General features: G+C 38.4%; 1 long non-coding RNA gene across 1 annotated transcript in view; it reads left to right on the forward strand.

The window, feature by feature from the left end:
- The window catches only part of LOC106727183, a 147,937-nt gene extending 123,871 nt beyond the window's left edge, over window positions 1–24,066 (forward strand). Inside the window, exon 3 of the long non-coding RNA XR_001363351.1 lies at window positions 24,011–24,066. This is a non-coding gene — a long non-coding RNA (uncharacterized LOC106727183). The remainder of the gene's footprint in view (window positions 1–24,010) is intronic.
- Window positions 24,067–26,506: the final 2,440 nt, after the last annotated feature.

Below are 26,506 nucleotides of genomic sequence, written 5' to 3' on the forward strand. Positions count from 1 at the left end.
AAAGGGGGTTGGGCCAGCCTGAAAACAGCCATAAGCCCCTCACCCAGGCTAGCCAAACCTCCATGGGGTGAGGGTCCCCACTGGGGCAGGCTTGACCAGCCTGCAAACAGCCATCAGCCCCTCACCCAGGCTGGCCAGGCACCCCAGTGGGATCCCCACCCTGATCTGGGACACCCTTCAGGGCAAACCAGCCAGTCCCCACCCATGCACCAGGTCTCTATCCTATATAATAAAAGGGCAATATGCAAATTGACCCTAACAGCAGAATGACTGAGAACAACTGGTCACTATGACACACACACTGACCACCAGGGGGCAGACGCTCAATGCAGGAGCTGCCCCCTGATGGTCAGTGCGCTCCCACAGGGGGAGCTCTGCTCAGTCACAAGCCAGGCTGACGGCTGCCAGTACAGCGGTGGTGGTGGGAGCCTCTCCTGCCTCCTCAGCAGCACTAAGGATGTCTGACTGCAGCTTAGGCCTGCTCCCTGCTAGCAAGTGGACATCCCCTGAGGGCTCCTGGGTTGCCAGAGGGATGTCTGACTGCCAGCTTAGGCCCAATCCCCCGGGGAGCAGGCCTAAGCCAGCAGGTGGTTATCCCCCGAGGTGTCCCAGACTGCAAGAGGGCACAGGCCGGGCTGACGGACCCCCCCCACCCGAGTGCACACATTTTTGTGCACCGGGCCTCTAGTCCTATATAATAAAAGGCTAATATGCAAATAGACTGAATGGTGGAACAACCGAACAACCAGTGGCTTTAACATGCACTGACCACCAGGGGGCGCACGCAGAACATGGCAGGCATGGCAACAGGCAGCAGAGTGCAGAACATGGAGGGTGACGGCCACAGTGGGATGGTTGAGCAGGTGAGCGGGGGCGCCAGACCAAGGTGGGGTGCCAGTCGCTGTCATCAGGGCAAGCCTCTGGTGGTTACCGAAAATTCTTTGCCCCGGCACACTGTGGTCCTTCCCAGAGCTCACACCTGCTGCTGGTGCTGTCCCCACTCGCACCCACTGATGGTGCAGAGCAATTGGGACCTGCACCAGCAGCAGGTGTGAGCAGGCCCTGCACTGTCAGTGCATAAGAGCAGCAGCGACAGGAGCAAGGCTGCTGCCAGACAGCGGACCGGGAGCCATGGTAGGAGGGGTCGGGTGGGGGCATGGAGGATGGGCTGAGACCCGCCCTGTACCCACAGCAGCCTTGAGGCCCACAGTTCCTTTCAAGGTGCACAAATTTGTGTACTGGGCCCCTAGTGAATGTATAAATAAGTAGAACAACAAATCAGTGTTTTTCTCTCTCTCCCTTCCTCTTTCTCTCTAGAATCAATTTTTAAAATGATCATTTATTCAGTTAAAACAAAAGCTCAGAAATGTATATTATAACCCTGATTTATTGACACATATTAACAAGGAACAAAATAGACAATAGTCATTTTAGTCACTTACGAGACATATTATGAGCCCAAACATCACTCCTCCTTTTACCTCACCCCCCTTAGTGGCCATAGATCTGTATTTTTCACTAATTGCTATATCCATGCATTTTAATTCAAAATATTTACTATATCATTCTGATTGACATGTTACTTTGGAGAAATACGATTTGAAACATAATTGGGGTTTTTTTCTGATTTAAATAGTACTTATTGACCACAGTTTTTCCATAGTACTATATTAAACTACTCTGCAGCATGTCAAATGATGTATTGTATGCTGTTAAGAGCCTAATACCATATTTAGGAAGAAAAAGGTTTAAATGAAAATAACTAAATAATTATTATCAGCCATAAAAAATCTATAACAATACCAAATAATTTTATTAAACATCATAATAAATCTTTTTGTATGTATTAGTGCTAGTGTTTAATAATAGTTTATAATAATTAAACACTGGAAACCATAGCATGTAGCATGTAATTTCTATTTTGTTAGAAAAAGGTAGAGAAAATTAAATAATTTATGAAATAAAATAATGAGCATTTACTAAAATTGGAACAATAGGTCAAGATGTGATTTGATAAAGTCAGTTTTAATTACCTTATTGGCTAGTGTACAGTAAAGTTAAAAAATTATATGAGTTTTGCCCATGGATTATAATATCCAATGTATATTGAACATTTTTAGTACATTAAAGCACATCTAATTAGAGATTAACTATAAGGATTAACATTATGACTGAAGATGCATTGACACTTGAAAGTGACTGTTTTAAGAGAAAATGGATTATTTTAGGGGTGAATGTTAAGAATTTCTGAAAATAATTGCTTGGGTTTAAACATGTTTAATTTTATTTTTGCATTCAACTTTTCTTTCTCATGCTTTCTTGGCTTTGCTCTCTCTCTCTGTCATAGTACCCTCTCTTAAGAGTGATGCTTTTTTTTTACTTTGTTCATTTGAATTTGTTAAATGAGTTACTCCCACCTGTGTACTCCACCACATGTCTGTTCCACATTTCATGATCCAATAAGATATATGTCTATAAGACAGGGAATGAGGAGCCATCTCAAAGTTTCTGGACTGAATTATAGATGACAGTAACCTTTCCTTGGCATCTGAGAGATTTTCATACACCCTGTGACAAGGATATACCTGGAAGTTAGATCAACTGATAGATCCCCCTGAATTTGTCCTTGCTGGAATATCCCTGGGGATGGCTTTTCAAATTTGAATGCCACTGTGATTGAGTAACTAGTTGAGGTAGGGAGTGACTTATTTAGATAGAATAGTTGGAGAATATCTCATGGGTCAAGGTTTATGTGAACTGAGGCAAGGCATATGAAAAGGAGCAGAGACACTAAAAGCTGGGGGAAGACTAGTTTAAGCAAAAAAATGCATATGCTAGTACAAAAATCCTGAAGTAATGAAATGAAAGGCCAGTGGGAATGGGCAGAAGAGACTGAGAGAGAGATTGAACTGCGGTTGGGGAGGGACACAGAAGTGAAACAATGTAAGTCCTGTGTGAAAATGTAAGAAGTTTGCATTTAAGTTGAAATACAATGAATCTATAGAAAGGTTTTAAGCATAAGAATTTCATGATCTAATTTACATTTTCGTGATATAGCTCAAACCATCGTAAATTGGGGACTGTCATCTTTCACTTGAATTCACCACATTATCATATGAAATGGCTCACTTATATCCAATAATAACTCTTGTCTGAAAGACACTCTACTTTGATATCAGTATACCTACATCAGCTCCCCCCCCCCACCCAGTGTTGTATGGGAAATCTTTTTCCTTCTTTACCTTTATCCTCTTTGTATTTCATGTATGCCTCTTACAAACAGCATATAATCTAGTTTTCTTTTAAAAATCTAACAAACTTTGCCTTAATTAGAATAGTTTTCATTTGCATTTAATATTACTACTAATACATTTAAATGTCAACACTGGGCCTCCTCAAAGGACTGGTAGGTCCGTCCAAGAGTTTAAGCAAACAAGCTCAGTGGGATAGGAGCCTGGTCACTGCCACCTCCACCCATTTCTGGGCGCCTTAGAGGGGAAGCAAAGATGGTGAAATGGAAGGTCTGGCAGCTCCTGAGTGGAAGAGCTAAGATTCAGACATGCACCATGTGTCTGAAATCTGAGATCTGTTTATCCTCTACCAAGATTTTTTCTAAGAATAGATGCACTTTTCTACTTTCAAAAGACCTGTTTAGCCCGGCTGGTGTGGTTCAGTGGTTGAGTGTTGACCTATGAACCAGGAAAACAGGGTTCAATTCCTGGTCAGGACACATGCCTCCTGGGTTGTGGGCTCGATCTCCAGTGTGGGGTGTGCAGGAGGCAGCTGATCAATAGTTCTGTCTCATCATTAATATTTCTATCTCTTCTCTCTTTCCCTTCCTCTCTGAAATAAATTTTTTATTTTACCTTTCCTAGTCCAAGTTATATTCTTTATTTTTTTATTGTCTAAAGTTTTACATAAGTCTCCTTTTTCCCCAGTTGACCCCTCCCACCCCCTGCCAGCCATTCCCACCCTGGGCAAGCCCCCACTGTCCCAGTGTCTGTTTCCATTGGTTATGCTAATATGCATGCATACAAGTCCTTCAAATGGTAAAAGTTCCTTCTTTTTATAGCAGTGTAGTATTCCATTGTGTAGGTGTACCACAGTTTTTTAATCCACTCATCTGCTGATGGGCATGAAATAAATTTTTAAAAATATTTTTTAAAAAGACCTGTTTAAATGTTGCAATCTGAAAAGATAAAAAGAAATGTTTATCTCTGTGATTGTGGTTGAAACAGTGGCATGGCTACATGGAACAGACTGACAGCTGTCAGAGGGGAGATGGGCGGTGGATACTGGATGAAAGAAGGTGAAGAGATTAACCAAAGAACATATATACATAACCCATAGATACAGACAACAATGTGGTGATGGCCCAAGGGAAGGGGGGTATGAGAGCTGGGTGGAGGTGGACAAAGGGGGGGGGCATATAGGGACATCTGTAATAGTGGCAAAAAATAAAAGTAAAATTTTAAAAATCAGGTGAAAATGTCGGGCACAGAGTCAGGACTCAGTAAGCGTGAATGACCTCTCCTTCACTGGGAATTCCTTTCTGCTGTTTGAATACTCTGTCAGTATTTAATAATGGCCCCCTAAGAGTAAGACACGGGGCCCAAAACTGAATAATTAGAAATGGCATTTTGGAAGAATATGGTGAGGGAATAGTTGAGGGGAGGTGTAAGAGTGCTAATTTCTCATCTTCTTTACTAGGGAGATAATAAAAGACATTTAAGATTTTAAAAATAAGAGAAAATGAGGATAAACATATTTTAAATCATGTAGGTAAATACCAGAAAATTTAAAAAGAAACGTAAAAAGTTGAAATTTACTGCTTTAGGTCAATTGCATAAATTGAAAAATAAGGCAAAAAGTTTCATAAACATAGTTATTTGCTAAGAAATTGTATTTTATTCAATAATTTAAAAGGCTTTTAAAGAAGATAAATGTTTATACTTTATAAAATATTATATTTATCTTGAAAAAGAACACATTTTAAGCCTAGAAATAGCTAAAATATCTTTATATTATAAAATTTTCTTAAGGAAATGACATTTTTTAGAAAAAAAAATAGAAATGTTTAATTTCTGCCTAGATCTGATTTGTGAATGTCTAGATACAATACAATGTCAAACTCAAATCCTTCCTTGCCTGAACTGAAGCATGCGTCCGCAATCTGAAATTAGCTATTCATACCGGATTGCAGCCCAGGTCAATTGCTTTTTGCTCAGGGGACCCCAACAAATACTATTGCATATGGGACATTTTCAATATGGTTCTTACATTGTGTGATTATATTTTTTTGGTTTAGTTTTAAAGGAAATATGCACAATTCACTACTGCCCTCTACTGCATGGAAAGGCGAGGCGAAAAGAACTATCACGGAAACTTGTTATCTAACCTACACTTACCCTGATTCGCTCCATTAGCACACCAGCCATTTTTTTCTTCTATAAAATATGTTGACTGACACTCCTTGCAAAATGAGCCCTTGAGTTAGATTGTTAGTGTATTTAGAACACCCTCATACTTTTAGAGAGAAGATGGTAATTTAAAAAAATCATCAGACAAGAAGGTAGATCTTCAGGAAACAGTTACTATTTCAGAGATACGTTCTTGAAGAAAATTATCTCATTACTAATAGGTCAGTATAGTTTCTCTTAGATGGTTAGTATTTTATTATGAGAAGAAGATTTAGAGAACATATTCAAATACCCAATGATAAAAAAATCTATTACTGCAAACAAACAGAAGTCCATTTCATTCAAATACACAATGATAAAAAAAATCTATTACTGCAAACAAACAGAAGTCCATTTTGTCTATTAGAAACTACAGAGTTCTTTTGTGTATGTGTAGGAAGCCTCCAGCTAGGAGAGGGGAAGGCAACGCCCCTCTTGCTAACAGATGGCTTGCTACAATAGAAGCAAGTCTTAAACCACCTTCTGCCAAATATGCAAACATTCATTGGCAGACAAGAAGTCATCCAATCTAGTCATGCAAGCTGAGAAAAGCCCCATTCTGACCTCACATATTCTCCCAAGCAAAGTGTAATGCCAGTTTGTTGGCAGAATCATCCACAAGATGACTGCTCTGTGAAATGGGGTGGAGGAGTCCTGGGGGGCGGGGTCAGAATCAAATATTACACAGACAGGTTAATTCCACACTCTAAAAACAGAAGTATGTTTTTGTATTGTCAAAACAATCTCACAATAACACCTAACAAAACTAAAAATTATTCCTGAGTATCATTGCCTGATCCATTTTCAGTTCCCAAATATACCCCAAATGTGCTTCTCAGAATCTATGCTGTGTCCCTCAATGCCTTTTCGGTGATGCTCTAACTTATAGAATGGTTTTCTATTAGTAGGAGCTTCCCACATCGTTTGGGAATATATATATATATTCTGCTATCCCTGGGTCCTTGTTTAAAAGGGTTATTTTGAAGCTGATGAAATGATATTTTTAGAGTAAGATCAATCCACTTTTTTTGTCAGATAAAGTAACAAATTGTTCTGTGATAGGAGTGGGGGCACCAAACAAGACAGAACTTTAGGATCACAGTGTCTTCTATCCTAGATACTTATATTTTGCTCCTTTAAGGTAATTGTCCAAAGTGGCTGAGGAGAGAGTTTGAGGCCTTCCCTAACATTACAAAACAAACAAAAACCTAACAATACACACAAAAAACAACAACAACAAGAAAAACAGGATACATGGCTGTTTTCATTCCTTTTTTCTAAAAAAAAAAAAATTATATATATATATGCCTAAGCAACCTTTACGACCGAATGACCGGAATAATTGGTCGACCAGTCACTATGATGTGCATTGACCACTAGGGGCCAGACACTAGGAGCTGCCCCTGGTGGTCAGTGCGCTGCCACAGTCAACCTCCCGCAGCCAGCCAACCTCCCACGGTCCCCATCTGGACTGGTCGAGATGGCCCCGATGGGCCCTGATCGCCGGCCAGGACGTGGGACCCCATCTGTGCATGAATTTGTGCACTGGGCCTCTAGTTATTCAATATTTGCCAGATATTGGTTTAAACTTGCTTTCACTATAGCATTCCACCTTATAAAGAGGCTGCAAAGGAGTTTCTGAAAGCTGGAAGATCTGATATTTATCCCATCCAAAGAAAGGAAAACAAAACTTGACAACTGATAAATGGTTGACTTGATCAATTTTCAAACAGAACCAAGGACAATGACTTATTATAGCCAACAGATGAAGTGAGAAATTCCAAAAGTTGTAGGGGACATTGTGAACAGCAATGGGACACTTGGGATATTCTTGTAAGTTAAACCACAGGTAAAGTACAATTAGCAAGAAAACCATCAAAGCAACAAGTATACTAATATCAATGAGACCAAATTAAAGAATGATAGAGTTGATCAGAGAAAATTTTCTGGAGATGTCTTAAGTCAACTCTTAAAGGAAGTGTTACAGGATAGGAGAGGGGCTCATCTCCACTGGTTGTTCATGGGGGTGGGGTACTTGGGGTGCCACTGGAATAAAAATTTCCCGAGTCCCCCACAGGAGGATGAGATGTAGTAGAAAGCTTTATTTCTATGGAATTAAATCCCCGAGTTTCCAAAGTCTCATTTCCCTTAGCTCAGTCTTAGAAGTGTAGCTGGGCTTCAGTAGAGATAAAATCAGCATCAGTGTCCAGAGTTTCCTTTGCATGTTGGAGCCGGGTACAGTCCAGCATCAGGCTAGTTTAGCTTGTGTTTCCCCACTGTAGTCCATTAGTCCATTGGGTGTGGGGTTCCCATGGCTGAGGGCCATAGGGCGAGTGCAAGGAAGCAGGAGCAAAAGAGCCCCACAAGCCAACAGTCAAGCACAGCAAGAGAGAGAACTCCTTTGTTTAGATTAGGTATTTCCAAATTTTCCCGTGCTTGCAGTGGTCACGCCCTTTCTAGTCAACAATTTCTGTTCCCAGGTGTGATTGACAAAGAAGTACCTTCTCTGTGTCACCCCCACTTTACTGGGAATGCACCTATCTTTCCTTTGCCCAGTCCCCTTTCCCCAGTGTTTTGCAGGGAACAGTCTGGGGTTTCCCCGGGGAGTGAGAAGTTGTAGCTTCCTGGTGATGCTTCCCAAATGACATGCCTATAATGTCTGGCTTCCTCCTTTGCTCCTTTCCTATATTAATAACTAGGTCATTGCAATGGTATCAGAAGGAAGACGTCTGCTTAAATTGATAGAATCAGATTTTTCTAGTTTGAAAGGGCAGTCCTTAATGTTTTAGGTAGATGAATAAGTTCTCTAGGTAGGAGTGCCAGGATAATACAGGTAAGACATGAAGAGGAGAACTGCAGTGTACAGAGAATCTAACAAAATGAGGATGGCTAACCTAAGCCCTTCCTTGTAATACAATTTTGATGTTGGCAGCACACACACTCCATGCAGTAACTACACAGTTTTCCAGCAAAAGGTGACAAAATCCCCTTTCAGGCTGAAAAATTTTTAGCATGTTTTAGTTATATAAAATTAAATTCATTAAAATTATAGTTTTGGCATAAACTTGTATTTGGATTTTAAATGAGAAAGGGGAAGTTTAAGTGTTGAAAAATTAATCTACATATTACCATGTAGATGGAGAGCAGAAACAATTGTTAGAGGAAAGACAAGGACTACTGCAGTGATCAATAACACAACCAGTGAGTTTATTTACTTGTCAGGCAATGGAACACAGGCCAATAAAGCAATTTACTAAGGAATTTTCTACTGGAAAAAATCAAGGGGTTTTAATGGGTTAGAAAGATAAATGCTTATGCGACTTAAAGATTGTGCTTATGCGACTTAAAGATTGAAATAACTTTCCAGATAGCGCAGGGGGTATTACTAAGTCTGTGCTTGATTGGTCAAAACAGCGCTATTGTTCCTTGTTCAGGAAAGAATCTTCAGTTAGATCTAGTAAGGGTGTGTGGTACTGATAACTCAAAGTTCTTGTCATTTATCACCTTCAGTGGCTGATCCTCTCAAAGTTCATCTTAGGTTTCAATGAGTTGCAATGAAAAATAGCATTTAGTTTTGCTATCTTTAAAGCAAGTGCCACTTTAGGTGGAAAGGTCTCCTTTTACACAATGTGCAAGTTATCTAAATTGGATTTCTGTTACGATTAAATTTCTCATAGGTTTTCATCCTCTCACACCCACTATACTTCATGGCCCCAAACCGATAAGGCTGGCAAAATATGGTCAACGGCAGGTGTAATTTCTGATAAATGTTACATGAATAAATTTCCTAGGTAGAAAGTTTATTGCTTAACATTTCTGTACCTTGAATGAGTAACAGGATGGGGTGAGATAATAATGTTTCCTACTCACTGGAAATGTTACACTTGATCCATCTGTTCGCATACAATTTATTAGATTTACCAACACTGTGAAGTTGAATTTAGATCATGAAAAAGGAACTTTATGAGCCAACATGACTTCATAATAATACTTAATTCTATACCTGTTTCCTTTGACCAGAATAAGTAACTGATTTCACAATTTTATATTGCCTAACTGTAACATTTAATATATAGCAAAATATGTTCCTTCCTGGAAATGGGATCTATAATTAAAGCACAATGATTCAACTTCTCCTTAACAGAAAAGGCACCAGTGATTGGCATCTTCCAATGTGAGTTACACATCCTTTCATGTTTGCCAACTGGCATTTTGAAATGTATCGCTTCACACATGCCCTATTTTTATTCAGAAACTCACCAAGTTAAAAATTACAAGAAATTATATGTCAATAGCCAGTACCAAAGGGAATGTATACCAGTAAATTCCAGCCCATCTACTAATCTCCATACTTAATAAACTAAGGTGGTATGCCTATGTGACTGCAGAATGTAGCTGTGTAGGCTTAGACAAGTTACTCAAATTTTATGTGCCTTTATTTTCTCATTTGTAAGGCAGAGATAATAATAGCACCTACTCAGTGTTCTTATGAAGACCGAATAAGATAATACATGTAAAAGTCTTAGAATGAAGCCTGACAGCTATTGATATTATTGCTACCAAATTGGTGACATCCTATTGTTCATTATCACTTTACTATGAAACCCTACAGCCAGGTCAGAGAGGTTCAGCTCCTCACCAGTTCACTTGACCTTGGGTTATCACTGCCATTGTCACCTCTGCTTTGAAGATACCTCCTGACTTCCCCAGGCATCCGTATTTTATGTGGTGAGGTTAATATTTGCTAGCTACCTGTTGTGTTCGTACCTTACGCTCAGTCAGGGGATACTCCACAGCAAAGGGCCCCAATGTTTTGGAGCGTTTTCTGTGCTCACACATTTAGTGCTCAATCCCAGGTCACACAAATACCCACGCATTTTCCAACTGGAATGAGTTTCACAATCAGCTAAGTCCTGATAACAGCAGGACTTTTTAATAAGTGTGGACACGCAATCCAGGCTCATCCTTCCATTTGGGATGCTGTTGTCTTTTTCTGTGATCTGGGCACTGTAAGACCTCTCAAGTTAATCAGATATATTTGTATATCATTTCTTAATATATTAACATGGGTTACAGTTTATTTCCTTGCCCCAGGAAGTCAACCTTACTGCACATTAATAAATTCAAATAGGTAAGATATCTACCAACTGGTATTAGACATAGAGGTATGCACTCTTGTCCACCTGAGATAAATTTCAAATAAGGATACCTTCAGCGTGTTTCCCCTTCCCACGAAATGAAGTTGATGGCTCTGTTCTTCACCTCCTTTCTTTATTCCCAACTAGAAAACGTGTTAAAATTCATAGACCAGACTGTAGTTTCACTGTACGGACATGAACTTTCAAAGCTCCCAGTTAAAGTTGCCAATGTTCTTTTTCTTTTTGCTTGTTGTAGCTTTATTTGCTTAGTAGTGAGATATAATCAATACATTTTCTATTTTAAATTTAAAATACAAGTATTGAAAGAATATAGGATGATATAAGGTAAAAGTATGGGAAAGAGAGAATCAGAAAAAGCACAAGAAAGTCAAGGAAGAAAGGTACAGAAATCCTAACAATGGTTATGATAAAAATGTTATTAGAGGAAACATTTGGGGAAATTTTCACCCTTTATAGAATGGTACAATGGTGTGGTTAAGGCTGAGTTTTACTATTTTTGGTAATATGAAGAAAATATAATTAAAAAACAATGATTTATTTGGACCTTTAGGATACATGTTTTTAATCTTTGAATGTAACTCTGCTTATACTGAAGAACTTCACTAGATTGTGAAGTAGTAGAAATAGAAATAACATCAAAATATTTTGCCACAGCTTATTTTCAGTTTAAACATCCTGCTGGTCACCAATGTGTTATTACTATAGTCTAGTTTTTCCGTTCCTGAATGTTATTCTCAAATTACTAGATAAAATCAAAGTCAGTGGCTATTTATCAGAACCTAAAATTGTCTGTATTACAAGTGGCAGAAGAACCTACTTTCTATCAATTCAAAACCCACTTCTACTCTGTATAAAATATAGTGAAATAGTAGGGTGCACTGTCTTAGATAAGCCATTTGATTTATGTGGAAAACAAGAAATTCCGCCCAGTGTTCAAGGACTTAAAGTCTGCGCTCTTGAAAGTGGATTTAGTTTCATATTTATCTTACTAATCTTCACTGTTCATATTCCCTCTCTCTCCTTCTCTCGTTGATATATTTCCTGATGAAAACTCACCTGGTATAAACATCAGGTTATGAAAAATGATCCCACTGATGTTGTGAACAGTAAGGTACAGTTCCTCACTTTGTTTTTGGATAGCAGTAATATTTCACGGGTATCTTCAAAAGCTACCACTGAGCGCTGTGCGGCCCCTAGAGATTGCAGTGATCTGTTTCTCTTTAATCTGTCCGTGACCTGACTTATGAACCCCTTATGCCACAAATGAAAGCAAACATATCTGTACTCCCATGCCCTACCCCAGCTCACACTCAGATACTCTAGGGAAAGAACAGTGCAGTCCTGGGAATGCAAACTGGAAGGCCTGCAGCGGTGCTGTGGCCAGTGCTGCTGACCAGCTATGGAAGAGATAAAACGAGACTCATTGCCACATTTTTCTTCTTCTTTTTTTTAAATATATTTTATTGATTCTTTACAGAGAGGAAGGGAGAGGGATAGAGAGTTAGAAACATCAATGAGAGAGAAACATCGATCAGCTGCCTCCTGCACACTCCCCACTGGGTATGTGCCCACAACCAAGGTACATGCCCTTGACCTGAATCGAACCTGGGACCCTTGAGTCCGCAGGCCAACGCTCTCTCCACTGAGCCAAACCGGTTAGGGCACACATTTTTCTTCTTTATAAGCTTCCTTGATTTCTCTGCTCTATAATATATGATGGAGATAAATAGACTTGGGGTCCTTTCCTAGCTAACCCCAGGCCTGAGGAAGAATGACAGGTGGACTAAGAATGGAACCCCAGTGGAAGAGACTAATATGGGAATTGAGTCCCAGGCAGGGCAAGGCGCCGGGCTCATGACATAGGCTGACGGCGGAGGCCATAAGTTTCTTTGATAGCATGAATCCTCTTACCCTTTATCAATAGGAACAGTCATTGTGAACCTCAGGAGGAAACGCACCAAAGATTTTTCTTGAGCAAGACAGGTGTCTAGTGGAAGAGTTTTCAATCAATCTGGTGGTTTTTAAAAATTATTATTTGTCCTCTTGCACCAAGATAATACTTAGTGCTTCACCTGTTTCATTTTTTCAGCAAGGAAGAATGGGATATGAGAAAAGATAAGAGTTTTGGTAAATTCTGTCCCCAAAACTATAAGTAGAATCCATGGAAGTTTCCATGGAAGTTACCGATTTATAGGAGATACATGTTAGGGACTGCTATTATAAGAAATTTGAAAGTTTGTGATTTCCTATGTTTATCAAGTTTATCATTGTTATGGCAACTTTTTGTTGTTACCAGCTTTCCTGATTATCCTTGAGAATAACAAATATCAAGAGAAGTAGGGTGACTATACCTCATTTATGAGCTCAGTTTCAGAGGGCAGGAGCAACTCCAAGGGCCTAGGACAGCCGTGGGCAAACTATGGCCCGCGGACCGGATCCAGCCCGTTTGAAAAGAATAAAACTAAAAAAAAAAAAAGACCGTACCCTTTTATGTAATGATGTTTACTTTGAATTTATATTAGTTCACACAAACACTCCATCCATGCTTTTGTTCCGGCCCTCCGGTCCAGTTTAAGAACCCATTGTGGCCCTCGAGTCAAAAAGTTTGCCCACCCCTGGCCTAGGAGATAAGGTAGAATCTGTAAAGAAGAGAGCAGTTGAGTCCCTGGGATCTATGAAATGAAGTTTAAAGAACATGGGTGACTGGCATGGTTTTGCATGATTTTAGGAATGATATTAGCAATGAAAAACACTAGCTGAACACTTTAAAACAGTTTTAATTTCATTCAAAAATGTTGTGAAAACTTTTTGATTTCTATATCATTAGGTTGAAAGTTTTCACAAGTGGAAAGTCCCAGTCTATTCAGTAAAATCTGTTTTATTCTGTTTTCTCTGGGGAAGGCAAAATAAAGCTTAAATATAGTCAAAGATGAATATATATTATATAATCCTCCCTTCCTCAAATTATCTCATTCTCATTCTGGAAGAGAAGTAGCTGTGCTCGGGTAACATCATCACATTAGTAAAGGGCAATCTATTCCATTCACTTACCATAATTCCCAAAACAAATACATATTCATATTTTAGTAGTAAGTTGTAAATTTATTTTCAAATATGCTTTCTGTATACCCTGACACAAGTGGTCAGCAGGCTCCAGAAAAAGTAATAAAGCAGTCCTCTAAGAACTATCTTATTAAATCATTTCCCTTCCTGTGGTCCATATACAAGTTTCTTAAAAGAGTTCTAGAATATGAGCCAAAATGAAATATAGCATTATGCAATGATAAAAATTAGAAGGCTAAAAATACATGAATTCAGAATGCTGATGATCACTTCCAAACCAAAAATATAAATAATTTCAGTTATTAATTCATGTTCTTCTCCAGCCTGGAATAATTTTGTAGTTAATGGTCACAGTCATTGCCTGCCCACCCATAAATCCCTAAGGAATTCTGCCCACCCAGACCCCCTGCTGTCCAATCAGCCAAATGATTGGACTGAGAGCACCACTCTCATTCCCAACCTTGGCTAATTGAAGCAAGACTGGTCCCTGATTACAGGCAGTTTATTCATGGGATGCTTAATCACTTGTCCAAGCACAAGGGTCAATCAGATTCTCTTTGTTGACTATAATGGGAAGTCGGGAAATCTCAGCTGGTAAGTTGGGAAACAGTAGGAGCAAAACGCCTAGAGTATGGCCAAGTCATAATTGCAAAGTCTTAGAAGACAAAACCTGTTATCTGAAAACCCTAAGCTTCCTAAAGATCCCGAGAATCCAACCACCCCCCCTGCCCCATCAAGCTCTATGTTTAGTGAGACCTTAGTATGGCATCTCCTTGCAAAATTTCATGAGAATCCATTTTCCCAAGAGCAGCCTCATGAAAAATTGAATCAAATTAATTTTTTTCCTTCTCATTACAACCATAAGAGCTCGTCTAAACCCTACACTCTATTTTCCTTCAAAGAAAAGTCTCTTCGGACATTACTCAAAATTTCCATTCTGCGGGTGGCATTCTTTTTAGGAAACCTAGCCTATACATTCCCTCCTAATATAAATGCAGTGTGTATCATATAAAGCAACCTTCATTAATTTTCTCTATTTGTTTTCCTTTCCGTCTTCTCTGAGTTTCACAAGAACTGGGAGCAAGTTTTCTTCTCTTGTACCTTACATAGGACATAATATACTCACATATTTTTTTAAAAAACTTTAAAAATATCTACACTAATAAAAGAGAAACATGCAAATTGGTGTCACTCTGCTACACCCCCCAGCCAATCAGAGCGACTATGCAAATTAACCCAACAAAGATGGCAGTTAATTTGCATACACAGGCACAAAGCAAAGACTGAAGGCTCTAGCCAGAGTGAAGACTGAAGACTGAAGACTGAAGAGGCTTGGCTTCTCTGTTGCAGCCAGACCAAAGGCCTGGGTCCCAGGTGACGGAGGAAAACCAGTGCCAGCACCAGGGGAAGGAAGGCCTATTGAGCGAATCTTCATGCAACAGGCTTCTAGTTATGGTATAAGAGACTCAGCCAAGTTAATGGAAAAATATTATATTTGGGTTAAGAAGTAGATGAGGCTTTATCTCATATGATTCCACTTGACCTGTACTTCTAACCAAGAGCTGACTCAGCCACCAAAACATTCAATTGCCACATGTTCTGGGCCAACTCCAACAAGGCTTACAATATTGTCACCCTCAGTCACCATTTCTCTAGTAAGTCCAAGTCCCTTGTATCATCTCATGGATGCCAGGACCCTGTTTTTCCGTCATCCTTTAATCTGGCTTCATCTCCCACCCTTCTCCCCGCTCCCAGATGCTTCCATGTGGCTTCTGGAATTCCTGTTCTATCCTCAACAATTCTTCCCACTTCTGTGACCTCTATTCTGAAAATTCCCTCTACCTTCTCTCTCTAAATCAGTGGTTCTCAACCTTCCTAATGCCGCGACCCTTTAATACAGTTCCTCATGTTGTGGTGACCCCAACCATAAAATTATTTTCATTGCTACTTCATAACTGTAATTTTGCTGCTGTTATGAATCTTAATGTAAATATCTGATATGCAGGATGTATTTAGGTGACCCCTGTGAAAGGATCATTGGACCCCAAAGGGGTCACGACCCACAGGTCCAGAACCGCTATTCTAAATGAAATTTGGCTCTTGCCTGAACTTATTTCTGTTTCCCCCTCAAGGATAGACACATTGTATCATCTAATCCCTGTGGTCTGAAAATTGCAAGAGTCTCCTCATTTTCCCTCCTTGTCACTTTTAAATTCTTTCATATCTTCTTTCAAAACAGCTTCTCTTTTGAAGCCATGTCATACTGCTTACCCCTCTCACAATCCCATGATATGTCACCAACCAAACTCTCAAACTCTATCTCACTGATGAACTTTGCTACCCCATTCATCAGTCATTGCAACTTTCACATCAACAGATAGCCATCTAACACCCTGGCCTCAATGCTTGGACCTTTCAGGGCCAACAGTCTTTTTCTGCTGTTTATCTCAGTTTCCTTCATAAATCTCCATCTAAGTCATCTCATTTTTTCATAGTTACTTATATTTTCTATCCTATTTTTCTAAGCTAGCTTCAATGTATTGATTTTGCCACTTTTTCTTTTTCATTATCTATACCTCTGCTCTAAGTCTGTATTTTCTCCCATATTCAGCACAGATTCTGTGGCCCCAAATAGCAACAACTCCTTACCAAAGTCTTCTTTCCTCACACTGGGCTGGGAAAACTCCCAACCATAGTTAAAATCAATCTGCTTCTTACTGTGGACAAATCCCACATGCTTCCTGACTGTACTCACTGTAACTTTGAGTGCATACTAGTAGGCATTCACCGCAGCTCTAGTAAATTTGCTTTCTACTCTGAGCAAACAACTAGTTAACAACTTGCTCTCCTTAAATCTCGATTAAAACACTCGATTCCCTCCCACATACAGTCATCAACTTCCAACTCATAATCTCAGAAAAAAAGGAAATTTTTTTTAAAAAGTCAACCTCATCTTTCTACTACTAATTTCCTCAGACTGCCACCACACACACACACACACACACACACTTTCCATTCTTTTCTAATGGAATTAGTCTTTTTTTTTTTTTAGTTAAATCTACTCCCCTCATCTTATGCCCTAAATCCTATTTTTCCTTGTCTTTATAAAGATGTTGCTTTTAAAATTATCCCTTTTCATACATGATCCATTTTTCTCTTTATGATGGATCATTTTTAATGTTAAAAATATGTCTTTCTCTCTATCATAAAACCAAACAAACAAAAAGCCTCTCTTGATCCCACATGAGCTTCCAGCCATATCTCTTTGTCTTGAAACTCCTTCACAGAAAACTCTCACCAAGACTTATCTAGACCTACTGTTCCCACTTTCTTATATCACATTTTCTTCTTGATCCACTGCAGGTGAGCTTTAATTCTCATCATTTCATTAAATTGACTTTGTTTGGTGTCACCAATACCCTGAATTTTGTCAAAGTCAACGATCACTCTTCTGTCCTCATCTTACCATGATTCTTCTATTTTTATCTTAGTAATTGACAAAATTGACCTCTCTCTTCTTTCTTCACCATATTTATTCTCTGATTCTGTAATGACAGTCTCTTAGTTTTCTTCAAGGCAGTCAACGATCACTCTTCTGTCCTCATCTTACCATGATTCTTCTATTTTTATCTTAGTAATTGACAAAATTGACCTCTCTCTTCTTTCTTCACCATATTTATTCTCTGATTCTGTAATGACAGTCTCTTAGTTTTCTTCAAACTTTACTGGCAATGTCTCGCTCTCCTGTTCTCTCTCTCTCTCTCTCCCTCCCTCCCTCCCTCCCTTTCTCCCTCTCTTAGCTTATCCTCCCCCATATAATCTCTATCTTGATGTCCTTTGTCAACATTTCTATCTTGAGCCCTCTCCTTTTAACCAGTTGGAAAATGGTTAAATCTCAAACTATGCCAATAACTCATTTTGTGGCTGAGTAAACTATTTAACATCACTCAATGTTAATTTTCATGATATAACAATAATAGACCTAGAAATTATGGAACTATAATGAACCTCAATTAAGATCAGATGATTCAAAGTCCTATGTAATCATAAGGTACTATAATTATACTCCAATCACCATCTATGCAGATTGTTTACATCATTAAAATTCTATAAGGAGCAATTGGAGTTTTATACAAAAATGGGCCAAAATAACAAGTTAAAATGAAAATTTCTACTACAGAAATATATGCTTTTGTGTGATAATATTTGATCTTTGAAATATTGTGTTAATGTGCTACTCTATTTCAAAGATAAGAAAATAATATTTATGGCAACAGCAGTTGCTGTGCAATTTATTGTAATTTTATTTATTAAGGGAGAAACATTCATAGGGAATTTTGTTCTATGTTCTTAACTAAATTTTGAAGTTTCAGACATAATACTTTAGGCCAATCTACCACCATGTCTCACTACCATGTCCCTTTTCAACTATATCATTTTACCACCTATTTACATAACTAATTAAAGTTATCATTGCCGAACATTGACCAATTAAAATGACAATTATGTAAAGCTGAAAATACATATATTAAACTTTGACCAGAGTGTTAAGAAGATGTATTTGGAAATTAAATGACCAGAATTGTTCTGTTGAAAAAAAAAATCAGTAATCTGGAAGCAAGAAATGCAAATTCTATTCCTGAATGTAAAGTTTAGTAACTTTTATGGATTTTCCACCTCTCTGGGGATTACTTCATTATTTTCACAAGAAAATGAAAGGTATAGGAGATGACCTAAATGATCCCCCTAGGTCTTTCTACTTCTGGAGTTGGAATTTCATGAATATTATCAGAGAAACAAACTTCAAGATGAGAGAAGGTGTTAAGAAGCTAGAAAGACAGGATAGTGTTAGAAAGCTGGAAAGAGCTTTCAGGGATGAGACACACACATTAGGTACTTAGAAAGAAATCCCACCAGGGAGGCCCAGATTCAATCCCTAGTTTCCCTGCAAACTCTCCGAAAGACCTTGGGGAATTTTTGCTTTATTTTGGTCCCCAAACACCAGAGAGTTTTGGAAATTACATGAGATAAGGGTGGGAAAGCACCTTTTCCCCTTGGAAAATTCCAAAAGATAGCTATAAATATTTCTATAGCTCATATCATGTGTATTTATTTAAATATTTTCCCAGACTTTTGCTATCATAGATGAAATCAGAGATGATAGATTGCTTCTTTATTTATCAGGATCTAAAAGGAATGTACACACTTTGACACAGAATGTTGGGAAAATCAAAACTCCCTAACTGAAAAGAAAACAACTCTGAATTTTGTAATATTAAAGAAATATAGCTCCAATAATGCAGGAATTTGAAGACATTTGTCTTCAGTGGATGTAGATTTTGCCAGGTTAGGTGGATTAAAATTACATTGGAAAATAACTTTGGAGACCTGATCCTTTTTCATTTTACCACAAATCCACTTGAGTAACTTTGAGAAATCATAGTTTTTTTATACTTAAAAAAGAATCTCCTCTCTCAAACTGATAGCGATTTAATAAATTACATTTTTAGGTTTAGTGGTAAACACAGCCAATCCAAAGTAAGTGTAACTATCAGTGAGAAGAATGTTTGGGTTCCAGGTTTAGTCTAGCTTGCCACATGCTATTTGCTAAAAAGCCCGTCTCTTAGCTATGCCAATTAATCAAGGGGTTATGCTTTGAACCTGAAGTTTAGTGGTCAAACTGTTGTAACATAGAAAAAGGTTGTGTTCTGCTTATAAAACATTATAAATTAAATTAAGACTATTATTTAATTAACCTTTTTCTCTCTTCATAAAAGGTATCAATAAAATACATTATTTTCAATAAAAGGCTAATATGCAAATCAAACGAACGGTGGAACAACTGGTAGCTATGGCACACACTGACCACCAGGGAGCAGACAATGCAGGAGCTGCCCCCTGGTGGACAGTGTGCTCCCACAGGAGGAGCACCGTTCAGCCAGAAGCCAGGCTCATGGCTGACCAGTGCAGTGGTGGTGGCGGGAGCCTCTCCCACCTCCGTGGCAGCGCTAAGGATGTCCTACTGATGGCTTAGGCCAGGGGTGGGCAAACTTTTTGACTCGAGGGCCACAATGGGTTCTTAAACTGGACCGGAGGGCCGGAACAAAAGCATGGATGGAGTGTTTGTGTGAACTAATATAAATTCAAAGTAAACATCATTACATAAAAGGGTACGGTCTTTTTTTTTTTTAGTTTTATTCATTTCAAACGGGCCGAATCCGGCCCGCGGGCCGTAGTTTGCCCACAGCTGGCTTAGGCCCATGGGGAGCGGGCCTAAGCTGTCAGTCAGACATCCCCCAAGGGCTCCCGAACTGCGAGAGGGCACAGGCCGAGCTGAGAGACCCCCCTGAGTGCACAATTTTTGTGCACCAGGCCTCTACTGAACATATAATATTGAATGATCATCTTCCTATTGATATAAAGTATATGTATTTTTCACAGGATCTGGATAATAATGAAATTTGTAATTAATCTCATAGTCATATTGTTAGTCGAACTCTAATAGCTGAATAAATATGAGATATCACATGCAAAAAATTAAGCATACATTTCTATGATACATGATCTGTATATTGATTGCACTGTGTGCATAGCACCCAAAGTCAAATCGTCTTCCATCACCATATATTTGACCCCCTTTACCCTTTACTACCTATGCCCACCCCAATTTTTCTTTTCATAACTTCTTGCTTGATAATTTGTGTCTCATTTTCAAAAATTTTTAGTGTTTTTTAACTACTTTACTTCATAGGAATTGAGCTTCTTCTTTTATTAAACTCACAGTTTTGATTAGCACCCAAAGTCAAATCGTCTTCCATCACCATCTATTTGACCCCCTTTACCCTTTACTACCTATGCCCACCCCAATTTTTCTTTTCATAACTTCTTGCTTGATAATTTGTGTCTCATTTTCAAAAATTTTTAGTGTTTTTTAACTACTTTACTTCATAGGAATTGAGCTTCTTCTTTTATTAAACTCACAGTCAAGCAAGTGGTAGCTGGGTGATTTTTCATACCCATTGCCTCTTCCCAAACTCGAGTGTATTTTTACGAAGACAAGTACCTCAACTTTTAAGATATCGCAATTACACTCTGATTATCCTCTCAATGTGTTCTGAGACTTTGAGGTTACTCAGACCTGTGCTCACAATGGGAAATGAGCTTGATGATCTTCATATAAGCAGATGCCATGGCATATACACTCTATGTATTCTTGATGAAAATGTACAGAGGGGTGATGAGACAATGAGACTATTTTAGTTTTTACTGCTAATATTTTAGTTTATTTGGCTTGACTTTTATTTTAACGGCTAGGATTGACCTATGGGAAGAGGAAACTAGGCAAAGTGTAAGGAAACTTAGGTCCCAGGACTAACTCAAACAGTTTGGTTTTGTTTTAATATAGACTTTTAAAAATGTAAACTGTCCACACTGGTTTCCTATTGGCTCTGCTTTGTAAACTATAAAGCAGCTACAAAAATGCTGGCCATTGCTACAATTTTTTGTAATAATATTATCAATCCCGTGATAGTATAATAATTTATTTCCATATGTAAGGTTCACCTACCAATTTATGCCGTTTCTTCTGTACCTATTTGTCCCACTTAAGAGACTGTTTTGATATAATTGTCCTTCCTATTACTCATCCTGGCTCACTTGTCATGTTTTCTCTCATTGGCAATTGACCCCCAGTTCCCATTGCCAAGCCCCTGACATCTCTACCCACGCCCGTAGCTCTGCTTGCAGGGGCAGTGAACTGCTCCCCACGTTTACAGGAGGCAATAGAGTTAAACAGACCTATTTACAATAACAACCATGTGTTGCTATGAGATGTGCCATGACAGGACTGAAAATCATGATCTGTGCCCTGCAAGCAGAAGGTATAAATACGGTGACTGGAGAGGCTGTTTGCGTTAGCAACAGATGCAGGAGAGCAAAACAGCTGCTCCAGTAATGCTGCCCATTTGCTGGTGCAAACAAAAGAAAGATGTGGCAGCCCCCGGCTAAGTGAATTAGTGCGCCTGGGTGATACCCCGGGCGGGGTGTGATCTTCCTCTGTGATGCCTTTTCAGTGCCAAGTATCTTGTCAGTTCCCACTAACCAAGAGCCAGGCTGCCCTGGACAAATTCCACGGAGGGTGATTGCCTTACTCACAGGTTGTTGATGTGATCATCTCCTTCGACCTCGGATGCTCTTTGGGGTTCTAACAATGGAAATAGATGGTTCTGGTTTGCTTCCACTTTAGTTTTCAAAATCATCATTCTTGTCCCTGCCTTCACCTCTAGCTAGAATTCTGTCATCCTTTGTTCCATCATTTACTCCCTTGCCCCAAAATATAAAATAGCAAAGACTGACCCTGGCCATGAGGTAGACTCAGTAGTTGTACTTAGCTGAAGCCTGAGGGATTAAGGCCTTGAAATTGCACCTTAACTCACAATCCCCTAAGTTTGTACATTTTTTTTCTAGCACGATTGATGTGCTTGATGAACAAGTCTCTCTTTCACACACAATCTCACTCCCAGATTTCCTGCTCATTCCCATGAACATCAAGAATAGTCTTGAAAGGAAACATAAATCCTATTCTGGGCAATGCAGAGTCACAAAGGAGAAACACACTCATTTTTATCTTGATATTAGTGACATAGCATGGCTTGCCTACTTGGATATCTGAATGTCAGGATTTGAAAAACAGCCTTTATTCTCTGACTGGTTTCTCCAGTAACCTCAGTAGATTTGTGGTGCTGTAGATAAGATTTTTGTAGTCCATATTTACCCACTCTTAAATCAAACACTTGTTTGAAACTAGTATTACATGCAGTATATTATAGTAAATCCTACAGGGACTACAGAGATAAATTAGTGTATTTATCAAACAGATCACAGTCTAATAGAAGAGATTCATATCTATACATAACTTTTATACATGCTTTATTCTCGTTCATGGAGAATGGTATTGCTATCAGACTCAAGCTAGAGATCTTAGCATCATCCTTTACTTTTTCTCTTCCTTATGCATCACTTTGGTTATAAAAGCCATTATGCACATTATTTCCAAAATGTTTTTGTCTGTTTCTCTTCTTTTCACTACCAGTGTATTGGTTCATAAACTTAAACTTGCTCATTTGATGTATTGCAATGAATTTTTTGTTTGGTTATTCTGGGAGTGGTATGGAGCTATTGAAAGATTCAGAGCAGAGGGACTATGCGATTTGCCTGCTTTTTTAAAAAAAAATAAATATTAGTGTCATTGATAGCATCCGATCTGGATCACAAATAGAGAGCTTTGCTAGGAGTGACAAAAGCTTCTTTTTTTTTTCATTGTTGAAGAAAAAGAAGAGAGAGGGTAACAGTTAAATCAGAAATCAATTGTAACATGGAATTATCAGAAACTTAGTTTATTCCCTTTATTAGAGCCTTAGTAAATGTGTGACAAAATACAGTTCCCCCAAAAAAATTTAACACAGTATCCACTGAATTCAGAACATTGCATGAGGTTCGCTCAATGGGCAGAGAGATGTGCCACCCAGATTCCCTTGTAAAGCCAGAGCCGTGATTGCCGTGGACGTACTTAGGAGTTGAAAGAACCCTTCTTTGGGGCCTTTACCTGTAAGGCAATATGTATCACACTGGAGAAAGCCTTTAAAATAATTCTTTCTCAAAGCCCTGACCGGTTTGGCTCAGTGGATAGAGCGTTGGTCTGCGGACTGAAGGGTCCCAGGTTCGATTCCGGTCAAGGGCATGTACCTTGGTTGTGGGCACATCCCCAGTAGGGGGCGTGCAGGAGGCAACTGATGGATGTTTCTAACTCTCTATCCCTATTTATAGAAGAGGAGAAGATCCCAAGCCCCTTTGCACCCATCCCACCCCTCAGTCCCCTTCATCAGCTCAACCCCCTACCCCATGTGGCATGGAGCCCATCTGAGTATTTACTAATGATCAGTGTATAGAAATTAGGGCTGAGGGATGTTGACAGGGGCAGGAAGCATTAGCCTTTCTAATCCACTGTGCTTGCTTCCACCTATAACCTGGAGGGCAGGTGACCAACCCTCACAGGCAACTACTCTGCTAAGGGGAGGAAGACCTCTGTGATGACAATGTGTTATTATCACCCACGTACCTTTCATTCTGAGGTTCACATTGAAAAATGTTTGTTCAGCACAGACAAGGTTATAAGCACCGTTAACATAATGAAGAATTTACTTTTATTTTTATTTGACTTCACTTTTATTGGGGAGAGCAAACCTTTGCTTCGTAATTATCTGTCTTAAATAACAAAAAATAATATATTTGAGAAACATTAAACTGGTATATTAAATTACTTTCTCATAGGCCAAGTTCCCTGCTCCCCACAGATTACAGATGTCACCCAAAACAAAGAAGTAAAAGGTAAGTTCAAATTTTAAAATATATTTTTGGATCTATGATAATTATGGTCTTAAAAGTGTTGGTGGTTTTTTTTTTTTTTTTACTCCAATTTACTTTCTATATTATAAAAGCTTTCCTTTACATACATATTGAGAGTAAATCTTAGAAGTCTGAGCTTAGAGGTTTACCATAGTTAGAGGTTTATTATAGTTATGAAGGATGGTGACTTTTCAGTTTCATATTTGTTGTATTTGTTATAATTTGTCTTAATGATAAAAATAAAGAAAATTATATTTTCACTTTCATTTAACATCATGGCACATTGTCTTTCCATTTTTATAGTGCCATTTTTAAAATATGTCAATAGCCTAGTATGTAGAATCATTTCACTCATTGGTCCTTTTCATATAATCACAATAAGGTGCTTTTGATACTTAATTTTATGTCAACTTGTATAGTACATTAAATATCTTTCTTCAAGTTAGAAAGTTGCTCATTTTTAGCATTGCTTTATGAATTCTTTAAAAATTAATATAATTTTAGAGCAGTTTTAGATTTTCAGAACAATTGAGCTAAAGACCTAGCATATACCCCCCTCACCCACACCCACATCCAGTGTCCCCTGTTATTTACATTTTGCAACAAAGCAATACTAATGTAAACTATGTACTAGTATTATTAATAATAATTTACTAGTATTGGCTCATCACTTGTAACAAAGGTGCCACATGGATGCATCATTTTAAATAACTACAAAGACATTCTATTATTTGAGTGTATTTCTTTATTCCTTAGATAATGAGGATCCTGGCTATTCATAATTTTTTACCACTCTAAACAGTGCTATCATAGACATCCTGTATATTTATCCTTCTGTATCATGAATCTTACTTGTATGAGGCTAATTTTCATATGAAAATGCCAGATGAAAGTGTATGCATATTTTACTGAATTACTGCCAGCTGTGTAATCATTCCCTGTTTTCATCAGCTTTTCAAATGTAAACAACATCTTCCTCGAGGTACATATCTATTGAGATTTTGAAGCTCATTTAACATGTTTGCTTCTTCCGGGAAGAAGCTCCTTGCTGAGCACATGGCTCTGCCCAAAAATGGAGGATTCGGGGCAAGATGGAGGGCGTAGCCCTCGCCCTTTCAGATGCATCATTTTAAATAACTACAAAGACATTCTATTGTTTGAGTGTATTTCTTTATTCCTTAGATAATGAGGATTCTGGCTATAATTTTTTACCACTCTAAACAGTGCTATCATAGACATCCTGTATATTTATCCTTCTGTATCATGAATCTTACTTGTACGAGGCTAATTTTCATATGAAAATGTCAGATGAAAGTGTATGCATATTTTACTCAATTACTGCCAGCTGTGTAATCATTCCCTGTTTTCATCAGCTTTTCAAATGTAAACAACATCTTCCTCGAGGTACATATCTATTGAGATTTTGAAGCTCATTTAACATGTTTAAATTGTGTACAATAGGATGACAGGTTTGACTAATATTACTCTAAATACTGGGTTCTCCAGGGATGTAAATGACTATCAGACTGATAGATAAGAACAAGAATCCACATACTTGCTTCTAAAATTTGTTTAAATTTTTTTAATTCTTTAAATTACAGTTTACATTTAATATTATTTTGTATTAGTTTATGGTGTATAGCATAGTGGCTAGACAATCATAAACTTTGCAAGGTTTCCCCCCCCTCCAATATTTCTAATACCCACCAGGAACCATACATAGTTGTTACAGTATTATTGACTATATTCCCTCTGCTGTACTTACATCCCCATAACTATTTTGTAACTACCAATCTGTACTTCTCAATTCCTTCACCTTTTTCTGCCAGGCCCCCAAACCCTTCTGCTCTGGCAACCATCATCTGTTCTTTTTATCTATGAGTCTGTTTGTGTTTTATTTATCTGTTTATATTGTTCTTTAGATTCCACATATGAGTGAAATCATATGGTATTTATCTTTCTCTGACTGACTTATTTCTCTTAGAATAATACCCTCTAGATTCTACCCAAGCTGTTGCAAATGGTAAGATTTCATTCCTTTTTTATGGCCAAATAATATTCCATTATATATGTGTACCACAGCTTTTTTATCCACTTGTCTATTGATGGGAACTTGGGTTGCTTTAATAGCGTGGCTATTGTAAATAATGCTGCAATGAACACAAGGATGCATATAATCTTTCCAATTAGTGTTTTGGGTTTCTTCAGATATATACACAGAAGTGGAATAGGTGGGTCATAAGGCAGTTCCATTTTTAATTTTTTTGAGGAACCTCCATACTGTTTTCCATAGCAGCTGCACCAATCTGCATTCCCAACATTTGTTGTTTTTGATTTATTGATGTTAGCCATTTTGACAGGTATGAGAAGATATCTCATTGTGGTTTTAGTTTGCATTTTTCTGGTGATTATTGATGTTGA

Source organism: Myotis brandtii, unplaced genomic scaffold, assembly GCF_000412655.1.
Source record: "Myotis brandtii unplaced genomic scaffold, ASM41265v1 scaffold384, whole genome shotgun sequence".
Classification (NCBI taxonomy): domain Eukaryota; kingdom Metazoa; phylum Chordata; class Mammalia; order Chiroptera; family Vespertilionidae; genus Myotis; species Myotis brandtii.